Below are 13,992 nucleotides of genomic sequence, written 5' to 3'. Positions count from 1 at the left end.
ATGGTGGAAAAATAAACACTGCATGGTTTTGTTTTTTTTGTTTTTTATGTCAGACACAATGAGTTTGTGCTGATCTGAAGTCAACCTCAGCACCACTGGTCACCACAGCTTCAAATAAACTCTTAGTATTCACTGTTTGTGTATTCCTTACATACAGCACAGGACAACTCTAATTGAAATCAAAATATCACACACACACTTGATCCTCATTTACAAGAGCAGTGTTGCATCCTCGTCAACACTTTTAGCTGCACCCCATCCCAAGGAGGCTGAGCTCCAAGGTTAGGCTCTGGTTACCGTTTCTATTTACCTTCCTTGGGATTGGAGAAGCCAGTTGCTTCGAGCAGTGCTCTGCTCACCGAGTACAACCCCCCCATCTGAAACCTGAACCTGTGACGTGTGCGCGTGTGTGTGTGTGTATTTATCAGGTTCAGGCAAATGCATGGAATGCAAATGCAGGGGAGCAGTAATAGTACAGAGCTCCTCTTTGTTCCCAAACACTAATATTTCCATGTTTTAAGCTGCTGACTGTCCATTACAGCAGAGGTAAGGACCAGAAGATCCCAATTTCTCTTCCCCGTTGCCTTTCAAGCAGTAAAACCTGAGGAGGAGAGGATCTGTTGCTGTTCCATACCAACTTGCTTTCATTTGTGCCTCAAACTGTCATTTAAAACAGCAGCAGCTTCAGAAGTGACTGTTAAGTCATAATCAGCTGGTTCAATCTGGCACAGACATGTGACAGAGTAATATAATTAAACAGATTAGGCATGAGGGTTTTTTAAGTTACTTTACATCTGGTAAAAAGGCTTATTTTTGGCCTCTGAATCCAATGACTCTGATTCACTTGTTATAAGAGCGGTCCAAGACTCCAAGCCTCCCCCACAGCTAAAAATTCACTCCACACAGTGCATGACTTCAGTCTCGGATTATTTTCTTGGGTGGGTGTGGGCAATTCTTAAGAACTCTGAATTTTGAATTTTTCTTATCTTAATTTGATATGCATTTGTGAAGATGTGATGACAAATGTACCAAGAATCAAGAGTCCTTGGTTATGACTCTAAAGGTTAATAATTTACAAGTTGGGCAAAGCCCAAACTCAGGCAAAATAACCCACCCACAACTTTAAGCGTTCTTGCTAACATACAGATATTTTTGAAAAATCCAGACAAACCAAACCAAGTCAACCTCCTTAGTGGATGTAAAATAAGAAAAGGGTTGGGTGACAAAGCAAAAAAAAATACCATCACCACTAATATAAAAATATAATTTCTCTCAGGTTTAAAGGCAGAGTTTTGGAAGATTCCTGTATGATTCTTTGCTGCTGTGTTGCCTGCTGCTCTGCTCTATGTGACCACAACTCTGTCTGTGGGTTTGTTTGATTACCTGTACCAGGTACACCTTAGGAACCTGAAGGTTTGTATCTATATCAGATATCATGATGCCATCATGTTGCCTAGCAACCACCTAGGAACAGGCTACAATTACCCATTTTTAGCATATAAATATGGTGTGTTTTTATATTTTATTTTGCTTTACTTTTCTCAGTTTGATTAAGCGATGGTTCCCTGGTGTACTGGTTAATACATTCACTTTACATCAAAAGATCCCTTCTTTCAGACCTGGAAGAGAACAAGCCTCAGGGTCTGTGACACTAGCTTGTGTCTCCTAGTGCCAGGCCCTACCTTGGATAAATGGAATATCAACTCTTCTAGCCAACAAAATATGTCAACTGTCTACAATAATAACATGAATTCTACACAAACCTTGAGCCAACACCAGTTTTAATAATTTTTAAAATGTCTCTTCTTGGACACAAATCTAAACTGTACAAATTCCCTGAATGTGATTAAAATTCAGATTAGAACTTCACCGTTTACATAGACATATAAATATAATGTGCAGTTTCATTCATTAAGCATTTTAATACAATGAATCAATTTGTCTAACTTTCTGGGAAGAGTAGAAGTTGTGATGTCTGATATAAATACACACTGGATTTGTCTTGATTTCTCATTTTATCTCCACCTTGTTGTGTTCCCCAGGGGCCCGTTCTTCGTACGTCGCTTACTACATCCAAGATCAAATGACACATCCAAGATCAAATCATCGCGCTAACCGTGAGCTCGCTAATCCGGTTCCCCGAACACACCTGCTGTTGACGATTAGTACAGCTGGACGCAGTAATGTGACATCACTGGGTGTCGTAAAAGGGGCTACACATCGATAGTAGAAACACTGATCGGCAACCCTCTGATTGGTCGGCGAAAATGTCGACGGAGCGCGCTCGGCTCGGTATTTTTCGGCAGCAGAGCAAGAACTCTTGAGTGAGGGATTTCAGGAGTTTCAGAGTTTAATCAGAACGCAAGGGAACACTGCAAAGGCTGCAAAAGCAAGGAGCGAGGGCTGGCAGGAAGTTGCTGACAAATCAAACCCGTAAGTAATTTAATAATAATAATAATAATATATTGGATTTATATAGCGCTTTTCAAGGCACCCAAAGCGCTTTACAATGCCACTATTCAGTCACTCTCACATTCACACACTGGTGGAAGCAGCTACAGTTGTAGCCACAGCTGCCCTGGGGCAGACTGACAGAAGCAAGGCTGCCATATCGTGCCATCGGCCCCTCTGGCCAACACCAGTAGGCGGTAGGGTAGATTTATTATATTACACTATATTATCCAATATTATATTACATTATATTATAATATGTTATATTTTATCCTCTGTCACATTAGAGCCACGACAGGACCCACTAGAACATGGGAACAGGTAAAAGTGAAATATAAGAATATCCTACAGAATGGTAATATTTATCACTTATATTGCTTTTAGTCTCTTGGAAAGAGACCCTGGAATAATCTGTTTGTTTATAACAGCAACCAAGAAAAGGGCAGAGCAAAAAAAGACAGGTGGTGGTCCTGCACCCCCTCGTCAACAAGTTGGTTAAGTAAATAATACCCTCACGGGAAAATCGATATCTCTCTATGAGCACACTGAGCTAAAGGATCCTGTCTGTCCCGCAATATACGCTGAATTCTGAGGACTCTCCTTATCAATCTTGCACCTTCCGCAATGGGTTGCTCGCGTATACGGACAGGACATGGCTGCGACAGGCTTCCCAAATCCACCTTCGCTTTTATAGCCGTGGTCTCTCATCTTGATTACACGAAGTAATTTACAATTACTACTCTGAAATATGAATTACATCTGTAATAATCACATACATGTAATAGAATGTTAATAGTTCATTTCCCTTTTTTAGGAAATGACCTGTATGTATCTGTGTGAAATCAATAAATGGATCAGGTGCTGCATTGTCTTTAGTTACATTGATGTTATTTATTTATGGTGAAACAGTGGTGGAATATCGCTGTTGCTTTCGTATGATGACGCGGACATACCTGCGTGGCCGCGATCTAATCCTGTTTACATAAAGTAAACCTGCTCCCGAGCAGGTTTACGCTTACGGCTCTGTTGCTATGACAGCAAGTCCCGGATGAGCTTCGGGGAACCGACTGATCCAGGATCACGCGAAATCGTCAACAATCTAATCCGGCTAACCTACTTAGCGAGGTACGAAGAACGGGCCCCAGGTTTCAATTTCTCCCCTCTCGCAATGGTCCCCATTTCAACTTTAACCAGTATCAAAGCAGCACAATACATAAGATGCCATCTTCACATTCTGTTGATAGTTTTAGTTAATTTCTGAATGATTTACACTCTTTTTAAACAAAGGGCATTTTTAGTACTGCTATAATTTGTTTATCATTCAGCCCTATACAAATCTAAACATTAGTATTAGTAACAGTTAGTATTTTTAGTATTAGTATTTAGTAGTTAGTATTTTTCTGTAACTAACACAAAAAACATCAAGTAACCCATGAAATGTGAACATACAAAAAAAAAAAAAAAAAAAAAAAAAAAAAAGACAAAAGTTGTTATCCAAAGGTTTGACCGGCTCAGCCTACTTGATATCTGCCTGTATGCAGCCAATTAACTAAAATGAATTTCACACCTGAATGTCACAAAGCTTCAACTACTGCCATGGTAAATCCAAATCCTTATTCAATTCTTTTTTGTGTGAAACGTCTTTTGTCAAAAGCTTTGGTGCTGCTTGGCATTGTTTGCCTGAGAACTCTACTGAACCTCGCAGATTCAAAAGATACTCCCAATACTGGTATCTGTTGTTTTGATGATGATCTTGTAGCATCCTGTCTAAAATTGGGCACACACTTAACAACTGTCAGGCTAATTATACATGTGAATAAGACATGATCACTGGCAAATGGTCCAGGTCTCTTCCAGTCAGACTGAGCCAGTGTTTGGAGTCAGCAGATAGCCATGTAGTGTGACACACACACACACACACACACACACACACACACACACACACACACACACACACACACGTTGTATTATTTCCACCTATAAATATTTTTTTTCCCAGAAGTTAAAAAAAATGCCAACAAAGACCAGCAGAAAGCGGAGAGAAGAAATGTGAGTTTTTTGATGGTTTTTCAGGTTGTGAATAGAACAAAAACTTCTAAATGGGGAAAAAGTAATGGAGGGAAAAATACCTTGGCAGATGTAAAGAAAGAAACATTAGTAAACGTTCGGCAAGGTTAATGGCAAGGTTCGCCAAAAACGCCGGGCACGTCAACCATTTTTACACACCAACAATCACAGCTGCAGCTATTTATAGCGCGAAGAATTAATCCTCCAATTAATAATTAAACAGTTATAAGATGCCTGGCACAATTTAACACACACAATGAATTATTTACAAGGCATGAATGGTACATTGTACATATTAATATTAATGTCTGAATAGGAAAGAATTCTCATTTTGCATTTGAACATGACACATCAGATTTCCAAAAAATGAGGACATTTTCTCTAAGGAATGCCTGTGGTTTTAATGATTTTTTTTAATCAGTTTTAAATAAAATATAAACAAACTAAAGTTCCCTAACTGATACATTTAAAAAACAATGGCTACATAAACTCTTTTCCGCATGTCAAATATTTTCCTCATTAAACAAACATGGTCCAGGGTGTGTTCAAATGACCACAAGGCGATGGCAATGATTACACAGCCAGTGTAGTCTCACCCAGTCCTTCTCCTTGTAACCTGAACATCCTCATTACAGCTGCAGAGGCTGCAGAGCTCTGAGCCTTTATTCTCAACAACCATGATGAAATTATTTGACTTATTATTATCAGTCCTTTGAGACGAGAAAGATCTTTGTTGCTTTTACTCTTATGGCAGCAGGACTATGGTGATTTATTTTATGTCCATGTATCTTCACATTGCCTACATATATTTTATTCAAACCTTAAAATAGGGTTGCTCAATTAATCGAATTTTAATCTAAATTACGATCTGGGCTTTCAACGATCACCTCCCTCGTGCTTTACTCTCACGCTGCTCCGTGTTGCAAATCGAGCGCACCTCTCTGCATTTCGAACACGCATCACAACAATTAAGAGGACCCGAGGGAAGCTCGGAAAGCTAAGCAGAAGTTATTTGGAGAGGAGAGTGACTGCCGTTGGTTGAAAAGAGAGGTTAAAAAAAAAAAAAAAAAAAAAAAAAAAAAAAAAAAAAACTTCAGTGGTGTGCAGAGATGGGCAGTAACGCGTTATTTGTAACGCGTTACTGTAATCCGATTACTTTTTTCAAGTAACGAGTAAAGTAAGGGATTACTATTGCAAAAACGGTAATTAGATTACCTTTACTTTCCCGTAGGAACGCTGCGTTACTGCGTTACTAAAACCGTGAATCTTTTGCGAGAATGTCTCACGACAGTGGCGTAAGCGAGTGCGCCGTTGGTGACAACAGCTGTGTGCAGATCAACAGTGGATCACATATCGAGTGCAGGAGAGAGTATGAGCGTGCAGCGTTTAAAGTGTGGAAGTACTGACCTTACTTTGAGTTTGATTCCATAAAAAGTGACAAAAACATTAGTGTCCGCTGTGCGTGGGAAGAAAACTTCTTTTTACAGCGAAAAAAACCCTAAACTTCCAAGGAAGCACCGAGTAGCTACGACGTAATGGGAAACTCACAGAGCTGCCATATCCTTCCACTGACCGCAGCACACCTGCACCAGGGTAAACCTCCGCCTACCCAACTCCTGCTTTACAGGTGAAAATAGAGCAACAGGACCGCTGAGTCTTTGACTTTATTTATTTTCTGCTGTGTTTTACTTGCATCTATTTGAAAGACTGAGTGTAAACACACAAAATATTTTATTTTATGTGGTGGAATGTGCAGAAAATAGGTTTAAATGTTAAACTAATTTATTCCAGTCAGAGAATGTTGCATATAATTAAAATTTTGCTTGATGCATAAAGTTAAAAGATTAAAACTAATAAAACAAGTTAAAAAGAGACTTTTCCATTTGATTACATTTTGTATGATGGATTATGCAGAAAAAGTAGAATTGGGCTGAAAGATCTATCACTTTATCACCTATTCAGGTTGTAAATCGTGTTTTTAAAAAGTAACTAAGTAACTAAGTAATTAATTACTTTTGAAAATAAGTAATCAGTAAAGTAACGGGATTACTTTTTGGGGGAGGTAATCAGTAATTAGTTACTGATTACTTTTTTCAAGTAACTTGACCAACACTGGTGGTGTGGAAACATTACGGGTTCGCGGAGTCAGACGTGGATCAAGTAGACAGTGTGTAAACTTTGCTGCGGTGTCGTAGCTGCACCACAGAGCAACACTGCAAAGTTCACTAAACATAGATGTTTACATTTTTCATTTATTTCTTATATTGCAAACACTTGCACTGTTTGCAGGAGTATTTGCACACTATTTTATATTCTTTTTTGACAATCTTTAAAGCCATTATTCAATACATTGTTATTGTTAAATAAATATCGTCAAATAATCGAGATCTCAATTTCAGTGAAAATAATCGTGATTATCATTTTTGCCATAATCGAGCAGCCCTACCTTAAAACTCACTATAGTACATTGTATGCTTGTGTTGGACAGGCCACTTTGTTATTTTATAGACCAAACTGCTGGTAGTAGTAGGAATGTTTTCCCAGGAAATTTTATGCAGTCTTTTAAGTATAAAATAACTGTAACACTAACAACAACTAGAGTAATTTAACTTTATAACTTGAGAAGCGCTGCAAAACACTGCCACAAAATAAAACAATGTTTTTTGTTTTTGGTTTTTTACCTTGAATGTTTTATTTTCGTTCAAGTCTTTGTAACCAGCTGCTTAAATCGCTGCTTTTCCACCACATAACCATATCAGTAATTTCCATCATATTGTTTACTTTTGGGCTGCAGAACGGTTTTTTTGAATATCTTCCAAAGCACTGTGCTTTGGTGGAGTTTGCTGAAGGTACTAAATCTTTATCAGAGGCTGAGATTTGCCTCCAGCTCTGAGGCTTGCTGAGGCTTGTCTTGTTGTTGTGTGCACTTGGATATGTAAACACATGGCATTGCGATAGCAATGATATTGTGAAATATTCCACTCCAAAAAATTATACATGGATGACATGAAATGGCACAGCCCAGTCACACAGTGTATGACAAGAACTTTTATTGTGAAAAGACAGAACAAGGAGCCCTTTCGCACACTCCTAGAACAAATCTTATTTTGGGTATGGGCCGTTTTTCAAAATGCACACATGTGTGTACTTCTGTACTTATGAAATGTAATAAGTAGCAACCCCAGTACAGTTCGAATTCAAAATTGCTGAAAATGCCCAGATGTGTTCTTGCTCCGCCCACTCTATCGAGGGTACATTAATCATGACTTGTGTGTGCTTGGTGCAGCCAAGTACCCCAGAATTCATTTCATCTGAAACTCAAAAGCGGCAATAGTGGAGGACAGCGGCCAAAACTGTAAGTAAAATTTAAAATATTACTGTCTTTGATGAATTAAACAAACTTTTAAAATGTTTTTAGGCATGAATGCAGATTTGTAAACTTCAAATATCTGTTTGATTTATCAGCAAGACATTGCCTGCTTGCAAAAGTGCTCCGATGTTTTTGTAGATATCCATTTCTGCTGGTCTAACCCCACTAGCTGTCAGCTGACCACTCATTCAAGGATCATTATACCTGGCAGAAAATCTGAGTCCTGGCACATCATTTTCAAAACCCTTTTGCCACTCAGTGAAAGTTAAACACTAGATATAATTCACTCATATGATTTCTAACTGTTGATGTTTGGTTTATTTCAGTGTTTTACTTGTTTCTGAGAAAATTGGTTTGTTCCCTAAAGTAGAAATGTGCTGTACTTATTGTAACGGCAGCTTTTCCTGAATTAAAACGAACATTAAAAATATTTTAATCCAGGAGGAAAGTATGAGCCTTTTCTCTGGAAGCAGAAACATCTGGGCCAGCATGTTTATGCTGTTCATGGAGACAGATGTCAAGCTATGAAACGATAAACCATAAATGATCAAATTATGTTTTTAATATTTACTCAACTCTATTCTAAACGCCAGCTGTCTGTTGTAAGTTGTGAGAGTCTACCAGAATAAAAATGAAATCATTCTAGCATCTGAACAGTTTGTCTTTGTTCAATAAACAGTGTGAAACAGATCATATGAATCACTAATAATAATCATGAAGACTAAAAGCAGTGAGGTTGCTCTGAGTGCTCAGAGTAGAAAAGTGCCATATAACAACCAGTCCACTTCCCATTTCAGTAACATGTGCATACATGTGCCATATAAATTACATTTTAAATCTAGAGGTTCTGACTACTATCATATTAGTCTTGTTTTAAGATCTAAAGAACAGTCGCCTCATTCACCCATTCACACTTTCTTCTATGCTTTTTCTTAGTGAGTGCTTTCTATCTAACATTCACATTCCAATGGATGCATCGGAAAGCAACTTTGGGTTAGCATCCTACCCAAGGATATTTGGCACGCCAACTTGGAGTAACCAGGGATCAAACCACCAACCATGCGATTAGTAGATGACCTGCTTCACCTCCTGAGCTACAGCCAACGACAAGTGTTTACTGCAATTTTTCTAAATTAAGCTATTTTCTAAATCTTTCTATATTATTTCACCTTGATGGCTTTTTTATGCTTATTGTTCTTCTTCAAAGAAATCTAGTAATTAAGCATATCATGGGCAATTTCCACCGTAAATATTAATCCGTGAAATTAAGGGGGAATGGGCGTAAAAACATAGCCAAGGTGGGGGGAATAGGCTCCAGCCCTCCCGCTACCCTAAAAAGGATACGCGGAAGAGAATGGATGGATGGATGGATTGGAGTAAAAACATGGAGATGAGTTGGGCTGAGCTGAGATGTCATGTGATCAGATACACTGCCATTCCACTTGTCCTCTGGAAGTACTGGAAGTACTAGCAAAGTACACAAGTACAAACTTGTGTACTTCGGTATTGAGATACAGTCATGCACTGAACAGCAATAGCTACAAAGACACAGCAACCACATAAACACAAGCTTGAGTAGCCCACAGACCTGGTCCACACATTTCTGACACTGCCCCCTGGTGACACTGCACAGCTACAACATGTACGTAACAGTCTGTTCTCCTGACAAGGAAGCACATTCAATGGAAAGCAAAGGTTTTCTCCTCTGATGTGGGTGGTAAATAAATGCGCACCTGCTGAAAACTTCCTAGTTTGTCCTGTTGTGGGTTTTTTGTTTGTTACACTAAGAGGGCTCAGTACCACCCAATGACCCCCCCCCCCCCCCCCCGACACGCCTCTGAGAGTAGCATGAATATTAAGGCTGTTTGTCCAAAAGATCCATATTTCAGCCTTTAGCAGATGGAGTGCTGTATTTACAGCATTACTATGAGGCAGTGCAGCAGACTAAACATGCAGCATTACCAAGGCTGCAAAGTACTGATGCTGTTCAGTGGAAACCTGCAGGGTAATGTGTGATAAATCATGCAGGGTGTAGGTGCATCTGCGCTATGCGGGCCTACCTGTCCTCCTCAAATACTCCAACAAACAGGTGCTCTTTCTCCGCTGGTCAGAGCCACAAATGAACGCCAGCGAAAACTTCATTTGGCATTTACTAGCAGGTAGTACACACGCTACCTACAGGAGAGGGTTTATACCCTGTAGAGGAGTGCTGACAGTTTGTTTTCTCTTAAAAGCCACATTCAGGACGGTTCGCGGGTCTCCACGCGCGAGGAAAACTTCCCGTTAAACTGTCCGTCTCGTGAACGAGCAGTTGGTTCAAACACGTTCAAACAAAACACGGAGTCCTGAAGCTGAGCTAAAGCCGGTCTGAAGTTAAACCAGGCACCCGCAGGGCAGCAGCCGACCGCTCATCCCAAAAACTGTCACAAAAAGCGGACACTTACCTCAAACCACTGTCCGCGGACGACCGGGAGGAGGACGGGAGAGGAGAAAGCTCAGCCGGTCAGCGAGTCCAAAGCCTCCGAAAACACTTTGCTGCTGTTGTTTCTGTCCTTTAACTGAATGTAAGTCCCGCTCCGGCGTCACTTTGTATCCGGACGGAAGCTCACAACGTGGAGTGAAGCCGGTGGCGGCGGAAGCAACAACAACAACGGCAGCAGCACCAACGGTCTCCGGCCAGCCTGCTGCCTGTCAGCGTTCAGCGCAGGGAGAGAGAGTGGAGACTGACGCCGCGCATGCGCACGACGATCGCTACTGCAAAAACAGAGATCGTCTAATGAGCAGTTGCAGTCCAGTTTGTCTCTATAAATGGGGTTTGTGCCCTGGTCACACTATCTTTAGAGTACAGTACAGCTTTCAGATTTAGTGACATTCAAGAATTCAAGCAATATTCTTACATTCTGTCCTTTTCTGCCTATGGAAGCAGTCTTACATTTTCAGATCAATAGGACCAGGCAATATAAAAGCTGCAATCCCCCATTAAAAAAGTTTTTAAAAAGCGAAGCAAAACAAAACAAACAAACATTTTGGCATAAAAATCTGTTTGTTGGGACCAGTCTTTTTTCCCCTATATAATATTTTAACCTGCAGAGCAGTCATAATTTTAAGTCATAATTTTAATAAAAGGGGGTAGCATTAAATCTGTTAAAAGTCTAAAAGGTGCACATTTAAAATTCTGTAGTTATATTATTATATTATATTATATTTCCAAAATGTAAAAACATATGAGAATGTGGGCTTGTTTCTTTTTTAATAATTACACTAATTCTTTAATTATCTTTGTCCCCTTTTTCAACACCTATTCCACTTAATCCCAAGGAATAATCTGGCAGAATGAGATGCACACTAAATTCCTCCATGATTCTGTAGAAATTATAAGATGATTTCTATAAGGGACAGTGGCGCGGCTGCCCCTCTGTTGGTCTTCCTTGGTCTCTTGTGTTCTGGGGGCCTCTGGATGTCTGGAGTTTTGATCTCCTCCACACCTGCTTCACGCCCTGGAGGACGGGGCTGTGGCCCCCCCACACCCTCTAGCAGATCATTACATGAAGGAACCTTTTAAAAAAACAAGCACGTCCATGCTCACAGGTGTACACACGGGTGATCACACCCACAAACTACACCCTTTTTGGCTTCTACCTCAAAGCACACTGTGTTCTGTTGATCTTATGTGCTGCACAATAATGTTTAATATTTAGTATTTACTGTCATATTCCCATATATCATTGTGATGTTGTTTATTCTATTACTCTTGTTCTCTTCTGCTTGTTTTCTTTTTTCTTTCTCAGCAGGTGATCCAGGTGATTGATATATGCATTTTTTTTCTTTTTTTCTTCTTTTTTTTCTTTTTCTGCTCATTCTGTTGGTTTTTGGTTTTTGCCCTTCTCCCCCGTCCCTCTTCTCAGCTGTTTCTCTTTCCCTCTGTCTTTCTCCCCTTCTTTCCCCCAGTCAAGTCTGTCCCATGTTCAGTAAGTGAAAATAAAATAAACAATAAAAGGTGAATCAAATGGACCATTATGGCAAGGCTGGGATGGTCAGTTTGGTAAAGTAAATCCGTTGGGCATCTTTCTTTGCCTTTAGACAACAATTCTGATGGCAAAAGAGCCAAACGGGACAGGCAAAAAAAAAAAAAAAAAAAAAAGAAATTATAAGATGATTAAATATATTAAAATTATATAGGTTAAGATCGTATATCATACAACCCACCAGGTCCATTCTGATAAAATCCTCAGGGACTGGTTCCAGTAGAATTTTTTTTTGTATCCTTTAAGGACCTTTTGAGTGGAAAAATGTTACTGAAAGAATGGAACTGGATTAAAATTAAATCAGAAATTTGCTTATTTTTTGCAAGTTGTTTTTCATCTATAATTCAGTTTGGAGTTTTTCTCAAGTTATGAACACACAGAAAACTGCATAAAAGCTAATGCTATTCTATCAGAGAGACACTGTAAGTCTGCACCCACCAGTTACCATGACTATCATATATTTGATATAGTATATAAAATATTTTCAAATACAGTTTAATTTTCCCTAAAATCTAGCCTTTTATTGAGTTTCAATAGGTGCCTGGTGGTTAACCCAGACTCTTGGAAAAGAAAGGTATAACTTAAAATATTCTGAGATAATCTAAAATGAATGAGATTAAACATATCAATTTCTCCCACACTTGGTCTCTATTAACTCTTAAATTTAGGAAAAACTGAATGTGTCTAATCAGCACAATGCTCAGGCAGTCTATATTTATGTGATTTGTTGTGTATGTCTAGGCTACAAAAGCTAAAGCTTCTTGACAGTTTCACTCTCAGTCAGTAATACACAGAAAAATACCTGATTCCATGGATGATAGAAATTAGTACTAAAACTAAAAGCTGTTTTATTGCTCATTAGTGATGGCTGGTAATGAATGGTGAATAATAAAGATTATTGATAATAGAAAAGTCAGTGCTCTGGGAACACTGAATATTCCATCTGATTTTTATTCCAGATTACAGTTTATTTATGTGTTTTTTTTTTCTTTTCTTCATCCAACTCAATTTCATTTATAACATATAACAATGGTCGGTAGATGCATTATGCTTATTTAACCTTTGTGCTTCTACAAACTTATTTACAGTGTGTTTCTCATTCACTCGTTCACACAGCTGCTATGGAAGATGCTGGTATGCCATCTGCAGTACCTTGGCATAGTTCATAGATCAGTTATGCTTCGGGTTCACAGGTATTTAGATTGAGTCAGATACTGTATCTATGTGCTGCAACTTCTGTCTATTTGCAACCAACCATGCACGCATTTTCATGATTTTCACTCGGCTATACAGGTTTAATTTGAGCCTAAAAGAGCTTCTACTGTTGGGCTTAAATGTGCTGTACACTATATAGCAAAGCAAACTGTGCTTGTAAATCTGTACTTTTCTGCATTTTAGATGCAGTGTTGATAAGATTTTCTGTGAGATGTGCAGCTTACTCAGGCTGAGGTGTAAAGGCTGAGGGGGAGGTAAGTTCCCTGCAGATTAGATAACACAAGCCAAGGACTTTCAGGGACTCTGGGCACAGCTGTACTAAAAATAGAGCTCAAAATTACAACTTTAATGTAGCTACATCAGGAGGCTAGCCTCTGCTGGGTGAAGATTAATGGATGATCGTCCATAGCTATTCTTACTGTGCATGCAAGCCCTCCCATTCAACTGTTTAAATGTTCCATCTGCAGCCTCTAATTTGAAAACTGCCGTGACATTGCACACCGTGCTTTGGTGCACTGTTTACTCTTAAGCTGTGCCCAGTCAATAGCAGGCTGCTGCAAAACAACCACTCAGACCTCTGCGGCGGCCGGCGTGCACCTCTAGTCTGGCTGGTTGTAACGCGATATTCTCAAAGCTAATTTGACTTCGGCCCACAACAAAGTCACTCAGTGCACTTACCAGTTAGTGTGAATCACTTTGCTGCTGAATTATCCACAGAAAATGTGACACAGCTGTACAGTTCATATGCCCACCAACTGACAACCAGCTTTCAAAGACATGAATTCAAAATTTAAAAACACATCCAATTTATAACATGTACTACAAAATTAGTGCCATTAAATAAACCATTCGTTCAGTTGAGCC

The 13,992-nt window shown here is 39.3% G+C and overlaps 1 protein-coding gene across 2 annotated transcripts in view; it reads right to left on the bottom strand.

The window, feature by feature from the left end:
* The window catches only part of LOC101483299 (spermatid perinuclear RNA-binding protein), a 98,995-nt gene extending 88,278 nt beyond the window's left edge, over window positions 1–10,717 (bottom strand). Inside the window, exon 1 of one of the 2 annotated variants that reach the window (XM_012920349.4) lies at window positions 10,333–10,717. The gene's annotated coding sequence lies outside the window, so the exon portion shown is untranslated. The remainder of the gene's footprint in view (window positions 1–10,332) is intronic. The other variant, XM_012920350.4, reaches the window with a different exon arrangement.
* Window positions 10,718–13,992: the final 3,275 nt, after the last annotated feature.

The sequence above is a fragment of the Maylandia zebra genome, linkage group LG12 (assembly GCF_041146795.1).
Source record: "Maylandia zebra isolate NMK-2024a linkage group LG12, Mzebra_GT3a, whole genome shotgun sequence".
Lineage (NCBI taxonomy): Eukaryota > Metazoa > Chordata > Actinopteri > Cichliformes > Cichlidae > Maylandia > Maylandia zebra.
This window is presented reverse-complemented; position numbering and strand designations above follow the sequence as displayed.